The 19,576-nt window shown below is 40.9% G+C and overlaps 1 long non-coding RNA gene across 2 annotated transcripts; it reads left to right on the forward strand.

Annotated features, from left to right (window-relative positions):
- The first annotated feature begins 12 nt into the window (after positions 1 to 12).
- On the forward strand, positions 13 to 11,028 carry LOC125967517 (uncharacterized). 2 transcript variants are annotated; one of them, XR_007480754.2, is made up of 5 exons: positions 13 to 395; positions 4,056 to 4,266; positions 6,363 to 6,449; positions 6,567 to 6,712; positions 9,302 to 11,028. It is a non-coding gene; the product is annotated as an uncharacterized lncRNA (long non-coding RNA). The 2 variants fall into 2 exon arrangements; XR_011086735.1 differs by lacking the exon at positions 6,567 to 6,712 and having other exon boundaries at positions 18 to 395.
- The last annotated feature ends 8,548 nt before the right edge of the window (positions 11,029 to 19,576 follow it).

Consider the following 19,576-nt stretch of genomic DNA (forward strand, 5'->3'; position numbering starts at 1 on the left):
TTTTAAAAGCCTTTTCCAAAGGGCGTGCCCCCTCATATTCAAAACCAGCCTCTAAATTTCTGTACAAAATAAGCGGGCGGGTGGGCAGGATGTTTACACAGCAAAATGTAAACATATTGACTTCTTGAATGTAAAAAAAAAAAAAAAAAAGAAAGACAATCAACAAAAAGCCCAGTTCAATCAGCTAATAGTCACTGTTATGTGATGTGCCCTGCACAGAGAAGTCTGTGGGCTTTTTTATATGCAGCCGAATATTGTTTGTGTAAGTCATAATATTTACGCAGGAGACGCCCGGGGAATGAAGTTGAGGCTCTGCCGCGCTGTGAGCGCAGAACCTCGGGTTCAGACCACGGAACGACTCCAGACATGCTGGGACCGTCATTTCACAAGTAAAAGTAAGTTACTATAATTCAGTTTTATTCTGGTATACCTAATTGTCAAAGGGGATCAATAGGGTTTGCAAAGTACTTCTCATAGCCTCGTCGATGTTGAAAGGTGCACTGTTGTAAGGTTTAATTCTAGACTGACATTTATGCAGCAATGCTTGCAGACTATACTGCAAGCAGATGACTTTATAAGCTAAATCTGTTGACAGTAGCTTGCTTATTGTTCCCTAGAGATCTCCATAACTGCAGTCTGCAACCTTTCCCCTCACAGTGAGCTCAAATCTCCTACTGTTCCTATTTTAACAATAAGATAAAATAAACAAAACCAAAAAATATAGATTTTATTATATATTTCATTACAATTTTCATAACCCAAGTGGCGTTTTTGTTCTTTGATTCATGCATGGTCAAAATGTCATTTCATTGTCAGTCAGGCTGGTGCAAAGGTGCTAATTGTTAGTTTTGCCGTTGAGCGCACACGCGCGTCGATAAATTAATGCTCATATTGTTTGAACCGACGACTGCGCCGACGTTGGTGCAGATTTTGTAAAGGGGGGGGGGGGGGGGGGGGGGGGCGCATTTATCAGCGAATAGGACCACCCAGCGCGCTCGATCCGCGCAGGGCCAAGCACGCTCCGGTCCCCTCCCTGCCACTGCGTTTAATTACCTTCATTTCATTTAGCCTCCTCACCTCCACCCCACCGAAACACAAACTCATACTCTTGCCGTGGTGATGCGCTGAGATCAATATTAGTTAATATTAATTGATATCCGGTCGAAATATAAAGGGTCTAATACGCCCAATTTACATTTTTTTGGGCATTTACAAGAATGATGATCTTACTACGCTCAATACACTTTCAAAAAAAGGTATACATATTATGTTGACTTGACTTTGACTTTTATAGTGCACAATTTTCATGATACTTAATGTTGAGAACTGCAACAATGACATTGATAAATATTTATTTTAATTACATACGCATGTTTTATTCGTGAATAAATAGCAGAGGAAAATAACTCGCTGTTAATGGTGTCGCAAGCAGATTGTGTTCGTCACCAAGCATTCAGTGTCCCCCCCCCCCCCCCCCCCCCCCCCGCCCCCCCTTCTTCCATGACGTCCCATCGTGAAATATTGGACAGCTCTGCATACCCAGGAAAGCAGGACCACTTAGGTGGAGGTAGACCGCAGAGTGCACGGCCCTGACAGGCCTTCCTGACTGTCGTGTATACCTTATTTACTGCAATGAACCCAATATAGCCCCATTCCTGTCTGTGCAGTCGGAAAACACTTCATGTGTTTTCTTCTGAGCTCATCATTTGAGCAAGAAAAACACTCAGTTGCTATTTCTTTAGTAGCTACCTAAATGGTTTAATTTTTTTGTAGCCATTTAAGAGCTTTAGGGACGCTTATAGCAAATGTCAGGCCACTTATAGAATGCATCAAATTTGATTTGGCTAAATAAAAATTTAAAATGTGTGACGACTGCACATGTTCGCAATGCCAAGGAATAAAAACATACAATATTTCATTTCTTAGTGCTGATTAAGGCAATGGATGATTAATACAGCTAGAGTAAATATAACTAAACATGCGTAATTAACTAAAAAGTTATATATCTTTCCACACTCCTATACCCCAATTCAATCCAGGCTATTTATAAAGTACATAAGAAAAAAAAGAATTCCCAAAAGTTCTGTGCATCAATAAATAGGTCAAATATAACATGATTAACATAAAACAAAAGCAGGACATAAAAACACAAAGGTGTTCACGAAATAAAACTACAAGCGGCCAACTACATCTGGCAACGCCAGAGTCGCTCAAAACGTTTTGGGACAACTCAAATATGTGAATTAATTTAAAGAAGTACTACTGGAAAAAAAAATCAGTACATGCTTTAAAACATTAATGCTTTGCTGTTTATTTTAAGTTATTACTCAAAGGTTTTGCGGGTTTACAATTTTTTTGTAGCGTCCACGACGTTGCGCATTAAATTAAAATTATTGTCCATTATATAATATGCAAATGGTCTTGCGACATATGTGATGATGATAATGATGATTAATTGATATTTTTCAAATTAGAGAACAAGAAATGCCAATTAATAGCTTACTCGCCGGTTATCAAAATGTCCCAATATTATGTCTGACGCAAAATACACACTTCTCAACTTTTTTTAAATTGCCTACATTTTATACTAAAATTAGAATAGATCGTTTCCTTCTCGAATTTTCAAGCTATTTTAAGGAGAAGTGCGTTTAGTCAATGTACACGTCAAGTGTCCCCTGCAGTTCGCTGTCGCTTTAATTGAAACCAGTGTGATGTGGAGCCCTCATCACTTTCCTTGCGCTGTAGGTGGCCGTGTATATTTTCCTTTAAGTGCTGTTTATGTGAACGAGAAAGGACGGCATAGCTCGCAGACCGCTGATTGCGCGCTTTTTTGGGTCGCTCCGTGAACGTCAAGTGTAGTTGATGGCCTCCACCATGCAGTTGCTATATGCTTGCGTGCTCTTCCTTCTTCTCATGGCCACAGCTAACGAAAGGAGTCATTCCTATGCACAGGACAATAAGCACTGTAAGAGCCCGTGAAACCAAATACAGTCACAGGCCATAACATTAGGTACACCTGAAACCCAATACACATTCTGCCTTATTGACTCTGTACAAGAGTATCCACTTAAAATGAATACTGTCATGTTGTGGTTGCTGTTCATAATATTTGTGTATTGTGCTATTTATATGAGAAAATCACTTTATAGAAAGTACTGCAAGGCATGTTTTTGCATGTCATTGAATGGTGCATAATATTTAAAAAGACCCTAAAATGGAACAAGAGCACAATGGCACACTGAAATCTCTGGCATATTCCACTTGTATGATGTGTACAATTAATTTGATTGAATTCATAAAGATGAGCTGAAGTGTTCTAGTTATTATTGTTATTGTTATTGTTATTATTATTATTATTATTATTATTATTATTATTATTATTATTATTATTATTTGATCTAATGCTGCCTATTCATATACACATGATGGACACGTCGCATGAGTGAGGATTTAACTGGTCCAAAAGTTAGACAAATACTTTTTTTCTTTGTGAGGACTTAATCAGTCAAGAATCTGAAGTTTCTGACAATCATAGCTGTACTTTCCCCTCAAAACATTTTTTTATGTAAAATCCACTTCAAACTTTTTTTTTAGCTTGCAAGTTTTTTTGCGTATTGTTTTTTTTTTCATTCCCAATGACTCATTCAAAAATGTTATAGGCTAATACTCTAAATCCAACAATTCGAGCACACATTTTCTCTTATATATTTTGTGTATGAAGCACAATTTGTTCCATTTTATACATTAGCAGTATATTTTGATGAAATCTTTTTTTGCCTCAAGTCTGAAATTTTCTTCCTCCCTTAAGTCCCCAACTTATGTATTATACAATGTTACAATGACAAACAGGATAATAAAAATATTAATAACACACACTAGTGTACTTATGTAGTTTATGGGTCAAAAATCCTTTGCCAAGAATGTGTGCCAGCTTGATGGTCAACTTCGGAAGTTTTATTACAGTTTATGACCCAATAAAATCTCACTTGAAGACATTGAATTTGATAACTGATCATCTATTTACCCAACGTCCTCTTTCCTTGCTTTTCTTACAGGCGCTCGGATGCCATTCCACAATGGGTCTGTCCCACACAGCACATGGGAGCCAGTCAACGGCGCCCCACCCTGCGGCTGTGCACAGCTCCCATGCAGGGCCGGTCCGTCACGATATCCTGATGCTGTCTGAGCCATCAATAATAGGAGATGAGACATACTAAACCACATTGGCGAGGGCATGAGCAGAGGCTTGGTGGGCCGCCGTTGCAGGTTAGTTTGCCGTGTTGCCACCCTGACAGCAGTGAGATGCGGCGCGCCGGGGAGCAGCATGGGCTCCGATGTGCGTGTTTACATGAAATCTTCAGCGTTTACGGGTCATCCACTCTCTTGTTTTTTTCTGCTCTGAAGGGGGATTTTCCTGTGGTAAGCTCATTCGGAAAAAGCAATTAAGAATTCCCAAACACTCCACCACAATCGGAGATATCACTCTGGCAACTTGAGTTGAATATTTTTAATCCTGCACCCAACTGAAGCCACCTACATACAAACCACAAATGGAAGCAATATGGGGGGGTGGGGGAGCTTGTTTCCTGTCATGCAGCTTCTGCCATGAAGAGCTTTGGTAGCGCCCAACTTGATACTCCAGTCGCTTTGAAATGAGGGCACGTCCTCGTTGTCTCTGGGAAGCCACGGCCAGGCAGCGGTCGGAATCAGTCAGGAATGTTCTGGGACGGTAACTGGATTCGGAGCGTAATGCCCGGCTCTCCACAGTGGAGCGCCAGGGTGGGAAATAGGCCGAGAGCATTTCCTGAGCGGAGGGGGGTCCCAGCGAAGCATCACAGGCGTGGGCATTATGTGACAGCCACCCTGCCAGGTCTCAGCCTTCCATCCCACATGAAGAGCGGCGGGGACGGAAAGAAGGCAGGGAGCGGCTGCAATTAAAACATGTGGCAGTTTCGTGTCCAACGCAAACCCGTGATTGGTGGAAAGATGAAGAACATGATGTCAAATGTAGTGACACACAAAACAGCCTCAGTATTTTTCATTTTCACAGCACCGCAAGTCAGTAGGGGAATAACAGAAGCTTTCTTAAGGTTCTAAAAACACAATACAGTCGAACCTATAAGGCTGAACAGGATACAGGATGCTGGTTGACCGAATCTTAGAATCATAGGAAATAAATAAGAATCAAATTCAAGGGCCAAACTGTCCTCATTATAAAAGTGTTATCAACTTTGTAGTCATTCTTTTAATATTTAAATTTTAACTTTTTTAAAGAGGACATTTTTTTCCATTTTAAATTAATTGATTTTTAGTTATTTTTGTTAAAACTGCCAGGCTGACCTGACATTACTAAATGATTACTAAAATGATCTGTGAAAAAAACAACAGTCCTTCCTGTACTAATCAGATTTGTAAGAAACCACCATGACAGAGGAACAAACACCCAAACAGAGTAAGAAGGTGTGATTTAGCTATGTCCTGTATGTGGTGGTGTTATAGTAACACTATTGACAAGGATAATTAAATAAAATAATATAAATAAAACATAACACAAATATATATATAAAATATAAATATTAAATAAATAAAACATAACACAAATGTTGCACATATGATTCAAAAATACCCACTGCATATATTCTTTATCCTCGGCAAAAAATAACTGATGTTACTATTCTTCAAATCTTGTACACATAAATGTTGCTGTATTTGTATATGTGCGGGTGAGGCTGAGTGTGAGGGGTGGTGGTGGGGGCAGTAGCTTGTGCAAATGTTGCGCTCATCCTGGGAATAGTCTTCAGCCCTATGCTGTAGTTGTCAAAGGCTTTTTATTTCCACCTGCTAGCGGCCTATTTCCTGCTCTACAACAATGGCACCGGGGAAGTTGTGGAGTGCCAAGTGATTGATGTTGTACTGTATTTGGCCCTTCTTCACATTGGGGCCTGACGGGAAGTGTCTGCCCCCCCCACCACCACCACACCAGACTGCGGCAACAGGAGGGTAAAAGGACTAAAGCGCTGATCAGCGCTTACCAAAGGCATCCCAGTTTTCATAACATGATGTCGTTCTTCCTCAAAGACAAGCTGGCAGCGGCATATAAACACGCTTTCCATGTCTTATAAATCAGTCGGAGTATGAATGAAGTTAATACTCGCCACGCGATTGAACTTAGTCACATCCCCTCCTGCTCGCATCCAAGCTTCACTCTTTTAACACGTCCTGCGTCTGGAAGGTGAACAGAAATACATCACATCGGCATTCTTTCCACGCAGTACTGCAAAGAAGTCAATTTATCACTTGGATTGCCGGTGTTCTTTCTCGTTCTCTATTTCTAACCGTGTTTCTCTTTCTGCTTCCTCTAGGCTGGAGTGGGCAGGCATGTGGCTTTGGCCACAGGAAGCTGTGAATTCTTTGGAGAATGGAAGATGTCTTACAGGGATGCATACTAGGTCCGCCCACGCCCATTCGTTACCCCCAAATAACCCCTGACCCATCCGTATGTTTATATCTGAGCATGGAAGTGAGAAATAGTGATGAGTCACTCTGGCTGTGTGTTTACACTCCAGAGTCACGCAAGGAAGGAAATCAGCCACGGTCTGCTACAAGTGGCGAGGTCCGAGAGAGAATAGCAGCAAGCCCGTCAGAGGCGCACCTCCAGAACCAGCTGGATTTTTGAGGACTTAATTTACCTGAGCGCTGACGTAAACTCAAAGTAAACAGAAAACTGCAAACTTTGCAGCACAAATGAATCATATTCAATCCCCGCTTTTTCTTTCAGCACAAGGAAACTGCCTGGCAAAACATAACCCAAATTGGGTGAAATCACAAACCCAACGCTGGGTTGAAAAGAGACAGAGCCAATGCTGGGTTAGTTGGCAAGTCGACCCAGCGCAACGTGGTCAAGATTTTGATCCAATAAAAAGTAAAAATCTTACATTAAACATACTCTAGATAACAACCAGCCCAAATCCAATGTTCAACCCAATCTGCTGGGTGGAAATAATCAACCCAACCTTGGGTAAAAGTCACCCAATCTGCTCAAAATCCACAACTAAACACAAATGGTGGAGCAACACATGTAGACTGATACTAGAAAATACTCACAGGAATACAGTTTATATTTTATTCTCTGCAATGTATGACCAATATTACTGCATCCTACTGAGGAGCTGTGGCTGTCTTCTTGTACTGTATATGCCTGTATATTATACCGCCGTTCAAGGCATGCACACCAGAAAGAGTAGCAAAACATCCTTTGAACTGAAGTAGAAAATAAGGCAAAAGCTGTTTAATTCTTACATATTATTTAAAAACATTATTATGTATGTTCTCTAGTAAAATATTATAGAGTGCTATTTTTATTATCAAAAAACACGTTGCAAAATCTTTTGTAGTGTTTGCCATTTCCACTTCAGTGGGGAAAGGTAATTTGAGCTAGTCATCAAGCTTTTGTTTCATAACTCTGGAAAGTAGATATTCTAATTTCATGACAGTGCTTTTCAGTTTTATCTGTCATCAGTCATGCACATTGGGAATGTGTAGGTCCACATATCTCAATAGAATTTCTTTCTTCTGTCACATTTACATGCCAACTTGGTGTTTGGCAAAATTTGCAGGAAACTCACGCCAACCCAATTACTAAATGATAGTCCTGCTGCTGCCGCTGTCCAATACAAACATCTATTTTCCACGTCAAGTTTCATGTCATTTGAAAATCGTTTTTGTTGTTTTTATTCAAAATGTAACCGGGATTGCCAAATCGCCACTCCATCTTACAAAAATATTTCTCATTCACAAATTCATTCAAATAGTCCCCCTTGGCCAATCTGCTGAGTGACCATTTGATTATAAAGCTGTTATCAAGATACACCATTACTGCACTTATGCTCTATAAATAAACGTAACACCTCATTGCTTTCCACCTATATGGTCGAACACACACGCACACTCGCACACATGCTCCGCCACAGTTAGAGCCAACACTTGTGAGTTTGGCAAGATTTCCCCTGAATTGTAGCTCTTGTCAGAGGCTTTGATTGATAGTTGTGTTTATCACTGTATTATTAAGTAATCAAGTTCGCCGCGGCAGGGCCTCAAGCTCCTCAATTCCACTTCAGTGCAAATTAAAGGTTTGGTTCATGTTTATTCTTGTGATTGAAAAAAATATATATTTAAGCATTTTACAGAAGTGTCCTGATTACATTAGATGCTTAGGGACATTTGGTGGGACGTATACTCTTGATGAGTGGTTCTCAAACTTTTTATGCTAAGCACCACCTAAAAATTGCGTAACTGTCGAAGTACCTTTGTGATAATCTACATGATAATCCAGTAGCATCTTGGCCTAAATATTCATATAAAAAAATGACAGAGGTTTTATTAAATTTTTATATATAGGTATATTTTTTTTTATTGGCGTCAAGGGGTTAAGAGGGGTAAAAATAGGTAATTCCAGGAATGCATTTAATGAGAAAAAGTTCAAATTATAAATGAATGAAGCTAAAATATTAGAGTAAAAAAAAGTTATGATACATGATATTATGAGAGGAAAAAAAATACATATCCAGTCAGAATTCTACTGGAAATATATATTTTAAAAAATATGCCAAGAGAAACAAAACTCAAAATGAAACAACATTATAGTCATAATATATATATATAACAATCGCTTATAACTTGTGAGAATCACGTCAACATTTTTTTTTCTCAAAGTCTAAACACAAAACTACTAAAAACCCCAACAACTGAACTGTACCTAGTGGTACTCGTACGACACTTTGAGAGTCACTGCTCTAGATCCATGCAGGATGTTCACAGCAACAGTGAAGACAAAACTGTGCATTCAGACTGTAAACATCCCGCCTTTCAATACACTCAAGACCCTTTTACATTGTTGTAAAAATAGCGCAAAATGACCAGAGCTATATATCTATATATATGCAACTTTCAGAGTATATAAAATGAAAAGCACTCTGCACAGGTTTGTTCTTGATTCGTTAACAGCGCTTGCAGCCAGCCGACTTTGTGTACCGGCCGAGTAAACACAGTCACGGCAAAGTGGACATGCTGTTGAGTGTGTCCTGACTGGAGACAGACGGACACAATGGCAATATGTCGATGAACGGCCGCTTCATCATTGGCTGTGTTTTTGGACTTTTAGACTCACATCAGTCACTTCACTCAGAATTTTGTGTAATAATTTACATCCAGGATATTAAAGGGAAGGTTAAGTAAAAAAAAAAAATATATATATAATGATTTTATATGGAGCAACTTCATGTTTTATTTTTTTTGTCTGTAGGTGTGGACTCTATATCGTGGGCGTTTGGGAAAAACAGACAGCTGGTCCGACAGACAACCACATGGTTTCGTTTGACGTCTGCTAATTCCAGGGAATCAATCCTAAATGACACCTATGGGATACACAGGGTGGATTTGCCTCTGATGTCGATTGTGGTGGTTTGCAGATGAAAGACAGTCAAATAAATAAAGCCGCGGCAAGCCGGCAGAACTCTTCTGTCCACGCGGCCCAACCATAATGGGATACATACTGACACCCTGAGCTGGAGTCCTGCTCACTTTGAGAAATATGTCTCTTGTGGAAGAAAGGAGCAAGTTACGTACTGTAATGAGCGGACTAATTATCAGGAAGCGATTCTGTTCCTCGTCACGCTCGGCTGATGCTGTTTTAATCCCCCAAACACTTCGCTGAATTCAACTCAGCTGTATCAAATAGCCATTTAAACTCCTCCAATCAATCTTTTCATCAGCTTTTCTGTCTGCATATTGCCTAAAGTAAGAATAGTAATGGTAAGACAATCCTGGCTTGTCTCATCCTGGCTGAGATCACGCATGACCCTCCTAAAGTGAGCTGCTGTTCCCCACAGCGCCGCTACAAGATGGCGAAGCACAACAATGCAGTAGAGATGGTGAAAAGCATATTGTGGCTTCAAACCCAACAATTGGATTGTGACTTGTCCCCGTGAAGAAAATTAATGACTATTTGTAAGTGCACACGACGCATGTAACATCGGGGCATTATCAACGTTGGTGCCACGGAGGTGATTTATTTCGATTGTGGTTGACTCCCGTCTGATGCTCTTCAACAAATCACAGCCTGAGGTCTGGCTAGACCAACAGCACACTTTGTCTGCGTCTCCCCCACATGACCCCCACGTACGTAGATGTTGAGTGGAGCCAGTGAAGGACATCACTCAGGCGTTGTAGATACATGCAAATAGCTCTACCTGGACGATGCATATTTGTTTACTTTCTGTATCTGTGTGTAACTACACAATGTACATTTTTAACCTACAGCGGTGTGTTTTTGTGATAATTTAGTCGACCGTGGCCACCAGCAGTGCCGCCTGACCCAGGGGCTCCGGGTGATAAGACCTCCATAACTCTACTTTATCCCCCCTGCTCATTATCTAGCTCCATCCCAGATCTGCTTTGAGCCTTCAGGCCGTTTTGCAAGGCCGTCTTCCCCTCTTAGATCCGCAGCGCTCTTTGGCCTGGAGATTAGTTTGGAGACACACGGGCTCAGTTGAACTAACCCCAGACACTTGACATCTTCTCTCTGTGGGAGAAAGGGTTAAACATTTAATTGGAGCTCACACTGACCAAGACACGATGAATTCCAAGATGTAATAGGACGACAAGTGACTTCATTTAAAAGTAAGATAAATAATTGGCACTTTTTGGGTACAATATTCTTACGTCCTTATCTCACCGTCAACTGAGTTTATGTTAGCACAAAGCAAGATTTCAGTTCAGGGGTCAAACTATCACCTTGACAGACCATATCATTCTTTTAGTCTAAACGTCGTGTGAGGCCTAGTGGAGGTGCTGCAACACTTTAGTTTTAGACAAGTATAGGCTATTTAGAAAAGCGTAATTTATTTATGTATTTACGTATGTTCATTTTCTTTCATTTAATGTGATTCATGCTCAACTTCATTATGTAGCGCACTTTGTTGCAGCTGTGGTTGTGTAAATGCTCTATGAATAAAGTTGTGTTGAGTTAAATTCTTAATGTGATTAATTGATCAACTGAATTTTGTATGGAGCAACAAGGGCAGTCACCCCCAAAAAAGGAACTGCATGAATAATTTTCAACTAATACTGATAGAATAGAATAGAATAGAATAGGAGACACATGCAAAAACCTGACCAGATAAACAATTTTTAATTAACTTAAACCCCACATGCAAAATAATTTGGAACACAAACTAATTAACAAAAGCAAGTTAATTTCACTATTAAAAAAAAGTTGAAAACGATTGCACTACAGTAACTTAGCACCTTTAACATTTTGCATCTTCCAACTCCTTCACTGAGTTGCCTCATAAATGGTTAATTGTGTTTCCTGGAGAAGGGTGATACTCCTAACCAACAGTGGGCACTAATCCAAGAATTTGACAAGATAGCAATTTCCAAACATGCAGCAACAGGAAGTGAAAGCTCTCAATGGACCATCAAATCTTTGCAATGGGCCTTTGCAGATTCTGAAGTACTTGCATGCCTGGATGTACCCTTTAGCCCACCTTGAACATAAGTTACTTCTGACCAACCTTTACAAAACAATGTTAACCCTACTCCTTTAGGGAGGCCATATTTAAAGCAACAGACTTCATTGATGAAGTTTATTGAAGACATTCGAGTCTACAAGCAGGAGAAACCTCTTGAGATCAAGCGACAAACTGTAAGTAAGATACCAAGTGCTAAAAAAAAACATTGTGATGTTCACTGGCAACTTTGTCGTGCTTATTTTGGTAGCACAAAATTTATGGCAGACCAAAACTTCAGGTTTAAGGAGGATGACTGGGAGAATCCTTATCAGTATGTTTAGTCTCGTAAGTGATTCTCAGTGTTGGTGACAATCTCATTAGAATAAATATGAAAAGCATGCAGGGATCAAAAGAACTCTTTTTGCATTTGGTCTTTGGAAAAATGTAGTTTCACGCTACAGCAATCACATTTAAAAAGAAAGAATTCCAATTGATTGTAAACATTGCTGTCTTTAAAAGGAAGCCATTTCTTCTTGACCAGTTGACATTTTCAATAATGTTTGGGGAAAGGTGCTATAAAAGTCAAGAGGTTGGACTTTATTAAGAGGACTTTTATGTTTTACCGGCACTCCTGGCTAAAGGTTTAAGAACAACCCCTGACATGGTGAGGATTCCAGTTCTGAATGTCTCACTTGATTGCTTTCAGCTCATTATGGTTGAGTTTAGAAATTATATGAAATTGTAATTCTGGAAGGAGCAGTCCAGGGAGAGTCAATGATTTTACTGCCAATGTTTTTCCTCCTTTAATTTGCCAACATTCATTTCCATTGTCATTTACTATTATAAGGTATTGCGTTAACACATGCAAACCTATACGGGGTTTATTTCAATAGCTGGACACCGAAGTGTGTATTTGACCCAGGTGGCAACATCGAGTGAAAATATCTGAGGTATGCCACAACAATGTGATGTTTTTAAATATACTATATATACACACACACATATTTTATGGAGCTAGTAGAATGTGGAATGAAAAGAACCACAGCTGTAAATAAACCACTTTCCAAACCATGATTTTTGTACATTTCTGTGTTGATATTGTTTTGAGTCTGAAAATCAATAGTCCTGGCACAAGAGACGGACGGACCCCACACAGCGCTGAGCTCTTCCTGTCCTCTCCCCCTTACCCGACCCGTCCCAAAGCCAGTGCTCCAATTCGACGTTAAAACATCCTGTAGCTTTTTTTCCCCGTTTTGCTTCTCGTTTGCTGAACACCAATGAAGGATTCTCGGAAATAGCTATAAAATGATTCATCATCTCGCTGACCTTTACCACATGTACGGGTTTTAGTTCCAATGAATGAAAGAGGAGTATCGTGTAGACGCGCAATTTTCTTGTTTTAATTTCTCAATTGGTTCTTAAGTTTGGGGTCAAAGATCGGCTTAACACAACAGCTGTGACAAGATAAGCACCTTTTTCTCTCCCTGCAAGTTATCCTATTACCGTCAATATGTAAACCTCTCAAAGGACCTGTACACACATGTGTAAACACTCACGTACATACTGAAAAACACCGGTGTGGCTGCAGTCTCAGGGAAAACACAAACACAGTTGACACCTTCTGTCCCTGTAGTGTTGGGAGCCGCTCGATACCGCCGCTTCCCCCAGGGAATTTTTGAGCTAGATGACTTGTTTGTATGGCAATCTTTACCTCATCCATCATTGACTCTTTCAAGGTACTCATTTGAAACATCTTATATAAAAGGTGCTGCCGTCTTTGTGGCCGCACATTTGTTTGGGTTCCCAATGTTGTATTTTTAGACAGAAAAAAAAAGCTCTGGGCATAGCACTTTTGATTTCCATGTTACTTTTAAGCATTTTTTGTTTTGCCCACCCTTTATCTCCTCTTAGCCGCTTGATCACCCCCCCCCCCCCCCCCACCACCACCATCTTCTGGTTTCTGGGTGGTGCTACCAAACTTGACAGGTAAGATGGCCTGGTGCAAGAAGTAAATAAAGACTTTTCGTACTGTAGTGGTTAACACATCTGATTTTCATGCGACTTATATTTATGGTTATCCATCGTCAGCTGAGATAGGCCTTCCTACAATCCGGAATCAGATAAGTAAAATAGCAAAGCATTGATACACGGGGATTGACTGAAAGTGCTACTCTGGACTCCGTTGTCTAGATGTGACTCATAAGCGTATTAAATCACTTATGAGACTCTGGATATGACTAGACTAGGAGAGGCACATGTAGGTGATGGGACTGAGAAAAGGTAGATAATAAAGCAGATTTCCCAGAAAAATGCACAAATTAGCATGCTTCTTTTTGAGCTTTGGCATTACTGTGGTACTTAATTTGATTGAAAAATGATGAACAACTTTTAAACAATAACATCGAATAGTAGACGAGTTTCAGTTTGGCTATGGTTTGGATATGAGAGTGACTAATGTTAGTATTTGTCACAAGAGCTTTTTGTTTTCCTCTTTAAGTGCTGTTTTGTGGTTTTGATTTTATATTGGCCGAGGGTTTGCTGATTGTGGTGGAGGTTGTAGAATTACAAGCAATGCAATTTAGGACTGTTCCACTTTGACTCAGTTTTGACATAACAGAATTTATGACTTGGCAGTGGACTGTGCGAGCATGTGTTTGTGGCTCTGTTTCTTTTATGTATAGTATTTTACTGACCGCTAAGATACAACACAGGATGCCCAGCGTATGTAATTTCATTTTCTTCCGGTCCGACGAAATTCTGTTGTCTCTTGTATGTATGAGGAAAATGTGTACTGTAAAATGTCTTGAGTCTGATGCTAGATGCTCTGTTTGAAAGTTCATATCAAATTCATTAGTTGTTTTTTTTTTTTTTTTTTTTTTTTTTTGCTCAATAGTCAGTCAGAGAGATTGAGTCAAAAGCCCAATTGCTGTGTTTTAAAAAGAACTGGAGCAATTTTCTCTGACTGTCTGTCTTGGTGAAGGTCTGTTATACTTTCACACTTAGGTTAGCCAAAAACCTCAAAGCCCGACTCAGGAAAATGTCAACGCTACATCTGAAAAAAGTTGCTTCATTAATGTGTTCTTCGCCTGCTCTGATTTTTTGCCATGAGTTTGATTGCTGATTTTATAGAACATCCCATTTGCAATTAATTTCCTCTCAACATCTTGTGTGTGTACGTTTTTTGTCTTCATCTCAGCTCATCTCATCCCTGCAAATAATTCTCATGATCCTGTGGGATTTGCTACTGAATGTGTCTGCTCCCTGTGTGCGGGCGGTATCCTCCTCCTTGTGCAACTGTTTGCTGCTCACAGTCATTGCTACTAATCCATACATGAGTAAAAGGTCAGATTGCTCATGAGCGCCTGCGTGCATGTGTCTCGCCGCACCATTCGATGTTAATTAGGTCGAGAGATGTTGCAGGCGAGCGTGTGATTAAACGCAGTAGCTTGAACGTGAGGCTTCACAGAGACGCGAGGAAGCAGTCACGAAAGCCATCTCGGCAGCGGTCGTGTGTGTGTGTGTGGGTGAGCCGTCACTCCTGCCTTGGCTGGAATGCTCCCTGCACGCTGTGGCCTTTCCCTGAGCCCGGGCTTTATTAATCACCCTCCACAAGGCCTGATTTCTTGGCCTCTGGCTCTACAAGTACGGCCTTGACACACGAGCACGCCATCCAAGAGCTCAGAGTCTGCACGCTTTTCTTTCCTACTGCATGTGGTTTCGAATGCGTGTCAGTGCAAGGGAAGGAAAGCAGGATTGACGTGTGTGCTTGGGGGAGGAGAGGAGGGGGAGGCTCTGCGGCAGCCCCGACTGGCAGAGCCGATAAGACGGGACGGTCCAAATGAATGGGGGTCGGGGCTGGCGAAGAGAGCCGCTGCACATAGACATGTAGACATTCATTGTTCTGAAAAGTGCTATGTCACAATGACAGCGTTTTCTCATGATTGTGCACTCACGTTAACATGCAGTTGAGCTGTCCCTCAGCTTTATCAATGTTCTCTTAACTTGATTTGCAGATTGGTACCATCAGAAAACATGTGCAGTCATCAGACACAGAGAACAATTGAACGAAATATCAGATGCATACGACCTTCAAACCATTACCTCATTCCTCTAATTTCAATTCAAGATCTTGTATTTTTTTCTTCTTTCTATAGTCAATGTTCAACAATTGTAACGGGAATAACAGAACGATGAACACAAATATGACTTCATAGATGAAAGTGAAGACGGAATAGAAGTTTCTGTTATGTATATTTTCTAGAGATTCAGGACTTTAGTTAGACTGTTGCCTCGTCTCATAGAGACATTGTAGTTCTATTAGGTTTGTCATTTCTAGGTTCAAAAGCACAAGATCTGATGAGCTAATGCATGTCATGTCTGGTTGGTAAAGCTCTCTCTACTCCTCCACAGAGATGTTCCATGTGCCCAATCTTAATTTCTAAAATGGCAGTGAGGTTCAAGCTCCTCAATTTTAAGCCCATGCAACTTTACCATTAAATCAGTCTATTTTTCTCTTACGCAGTTTTTGAGATTGTGACGTCGCACCAGTTTGTCTTGGCTGCTTCTCTGCAGCTACGGGCAACAGATGTTAACAGCATGCGTGTGTGTTTCCCAATTAATCCAAATCAACCGCAAATGACTGCACACAGCGCAGTGACGAACATGGAGGCCCCACTCGTTCCCCTTTCCATCTCTTCTCACTTTAATTGTCTCCATCGCGTCTTCACTTGTTCACACCGCCGTGATTACTCACTCTACATTCCTTCAGCATTGAACATTCCGAAAGAGTATTTTGGGGGTTATTTTCTTTTCTTCTTACTGCATCTGTGCTATACGGTATGATACGTGCTATGTCATTTAATACAATGACAGAGTTCAGACTTCATGCTGGCAGGTGCGGTACTTTTTGGGTCTTCCAACTCACCCCGCAGCCCACCCACTCACACTCAGATACGCATTCTCACACATGTTTAGGCCCCAAACATCCTGTTGGTGCAAATACTAACTCATCATGTGTACAAACAAATGTCTCAAAAAGGCAGTATATGCTTCGTCCAATGACACCCACCTGCGAAGGTTAAACAGTTCATAACCGAGCAGCCCACCCAACGCAGCTTTCTGACCTACTACTGAGCTTACGCTTTAATTTCACACTACAAACAGGAACATTTAATCTTCGTATCCAGAAAGTTTTATTGACTACGAGGATCAAAATTAGTGACGTGAACATTTCCACGGGTATGTCAGTTTTGCAAGCAGTTGGAACCATAAAGAAAAAACTAAACAAAATGAAGACTGCTTTTGTGTTTGAACCCTTTATGTACTCAGAGAAATCACGCAAGCACTCGTATGACAATGAATGCCGAGTGCTGATTTTGGAGTAAACAAAGCCAATAGGGCCATGAGCAGGGCAGAAATGAAGTTGGAGAGTGATGCCAGATACGCGACTAACTAATGGTTGCTTGCCTTTTGGGGAAATTTCAGGACAAATCTGACTATAACAACAAGTATAACCTGAATTTGTTATAAATAAAATAAACAAGCTTTTGAATGGACAGTCTGGAATCCCAGTTAAACATTGATGCAAAGTTGAGTAATCATCTTAGGCTAATCGGTCCTGCCAATGGAGGGGAATGATTAGTGACAGCTTATGGCTTTTCAAATATTATAAATTGTACTGTTTGCGTTGTCATTAAAATCAGGTACATGTCACACATGGACAATAAAGCCTTTGAGAATGAGGTGGGATATAATTACTGTGGACAGTAGTTACAAGCCATATAGCATCATGCATTGTGTAATTTTTTTAACTATTGTGGTACTTTAGTGACATGGCAAAAAAAAGCAGTTCAGTTTGACCTCCAGATTTTTAAGAAAATTTAGTATATGGCAGTCATTCCCAAATATATGTTAAAATCTCAATTGTACGAGCCCAGGACCATTTGACTTCAGAGATTTTGCTATTTCACTCTATCAGAACATCTTGTGATAGTGATTGAAAAAGTGTGACCTGCAAAGAGTGCTACGGATCGCCTCTCGGCGGTCAGGCTGAACTTGGCCACCCTGTCGTTGGACATTTTTCCGTGTCAGGCCACAGGAGTCAGTACAGCAGAGCCAGCTGCTGGGGCTCATAGCCCGGCCTCTAATTAAAACAGTGGAAAATGAGATAACTCGGCAGATCCATCATGGCCGCCGTGGGCTGTCAGAGCGCTCGGGGGCTGCCACCCACCGTATGTTTACATCAGGGCCACTCGGCCTCTCTGCTCTCAGGGTGTTTTTAGAGTCCCGGCCTGATTTCTCTAATGGGCCGAGAGGTTTTTTTAGCCTCCTTCCACCCTTGCTTGGCTACAAACCTCTCGCTGCTCCCACCACCCCCTCGCCTTCAAGTGTTCTTGATGGAGTTGACAGAGGCATGAGGTGGCGGCACCCCCATCCCCTACTCCTATATTTCCCACCCACTCCGGCTTGTTAGGCCTTCATTTATTAGCCACTAATGGAAGCTGGGAGTGCTGTGATGTCATGCAGTGGTGCATGGAGAGGACAACTTTTTTTTTTATCTTCCCTCGCCCTTGTGTTGCTCTTTAGCTTTTGCCAGCAGAATTTTAGAACCCACCAATTTGCTGGTTATTCAGGTTTTGCATAGAGCACAAGAGCCCGACTATCAAACGGCCCTGTAGCAAGGTCGTCTACAAATTACTATGATGGCGGCCATAGAGATCTCCAGCATACCAGGGTCAGCAATCACATATGGATAGAGAATTGGAACGTGTCCCTGCTGCCTAGCCAGTGTTATTTGAACTATTTTGACAGCTGCCTTTTTAAAAAAGCGGATCAAACTAGCAGCATGATTAGTTTCAGGGAAAGCCGTGTTCATTCTTACTGGATAATAGTGGCGTGTTCAGCAAATGTCTTTCGAACTCCCATGCCAGCCCCACTAATGATCTTAAGGCCTCTTCCATGACTTTTGCCAGCACACAGGGGAGGAATCCAGCCTCTAGCTCTGTTTCCTCACCATATTCAGAGAACAGCTTTTACACTGGAAGGAATGTGGAGGTATTGAGGTGAAGGACTCAGCTAAAGACATGTTGGAACCTTTGCAACCTGTGGCTTTCTGATCTTTTCCACTTGATATACAGCAAATTCAACAACTATTTTGTTGGCCTGTCCACCAACTCTCTTTAAAGCAGAGCTTCTCAATTATTGTTTTATTATTATTATTATTATAAGAAAACATTTCGCGCCTCCGCATAAAAGTGTACTTTCTTAGCATGAAAGAAAGTATAAAAGAAATATGTAGCAGCTTACATTAAATAATTACTTTATCAACATGTTTTTTAGTCTTGTCACAGAAAAACTTGAAGTGCATCAATTTGCATGAAATAAATAAATAAATAAATAAATAATGAAACTGCCACTGCCACCTACTGCAATGGATGTGCAATTACATTTATTGACTTGGAAAAAAAAAGCATTCCAATCCAGTCATGAAGATTGCCAAAGAAAAATGATTAAAACCTAAAAATTATTGGCAGAGTCCCACCTCTTAAGAACTCCCTTGACATACCTGGCATACATTTATCCACGACACAAATCTTGCTTGATTGAGGCAGTCACTGCAACAGTGCCTTGCTCAAGTGCGCCTTGGCAGACCTCATGAAATGGTTTTGGATTTCTCTGACAACCTGTCCCAGTTTGATCTGCAGTGGTTTCCAAACTGTGACCTTCACAGCCAAGTAATTGTGGAATAAGCTACTGCTGCCCTCAAATTTCCAACATGTTCTTTTCATTTACCAATTATAGATAGTGTTTTCTTGCTGGCATCTTTTATTGATAATGATGAAGATGTAGATCTTTTGTGTATGTGTGTGTGTTGTGTGTGTGCGCGTGCGTGTGTGCGTGCGTGTGTGAGCGAGGTGTCCTGCAGGCCACCCAGCAGCAAAGCTCATTAGTTACCGTAACACATTACTTCATGTTATCACCACACAAAGACCATTGATCAAACTGCAGCACACGCTGATGACAAAGACCACAAATGTGATACTTTGCTCTGTAACGGGACCCGTGTT

This window comes from Syngnathus scovelli, chromosome 4 (genome assembly GCF_024217435.2).
Source record: "Syngnathus scovelli strain Florida chromosome 4, RoL_Ssco_1.2, whole genome shotgun sequence".
Lineage (NCBI taxonomy): Eukaryota > Metazoa > Chordata > Actinopteri > Syngnathiformes > Syngnathidae > Syngnathus > Syngnathus scovelli.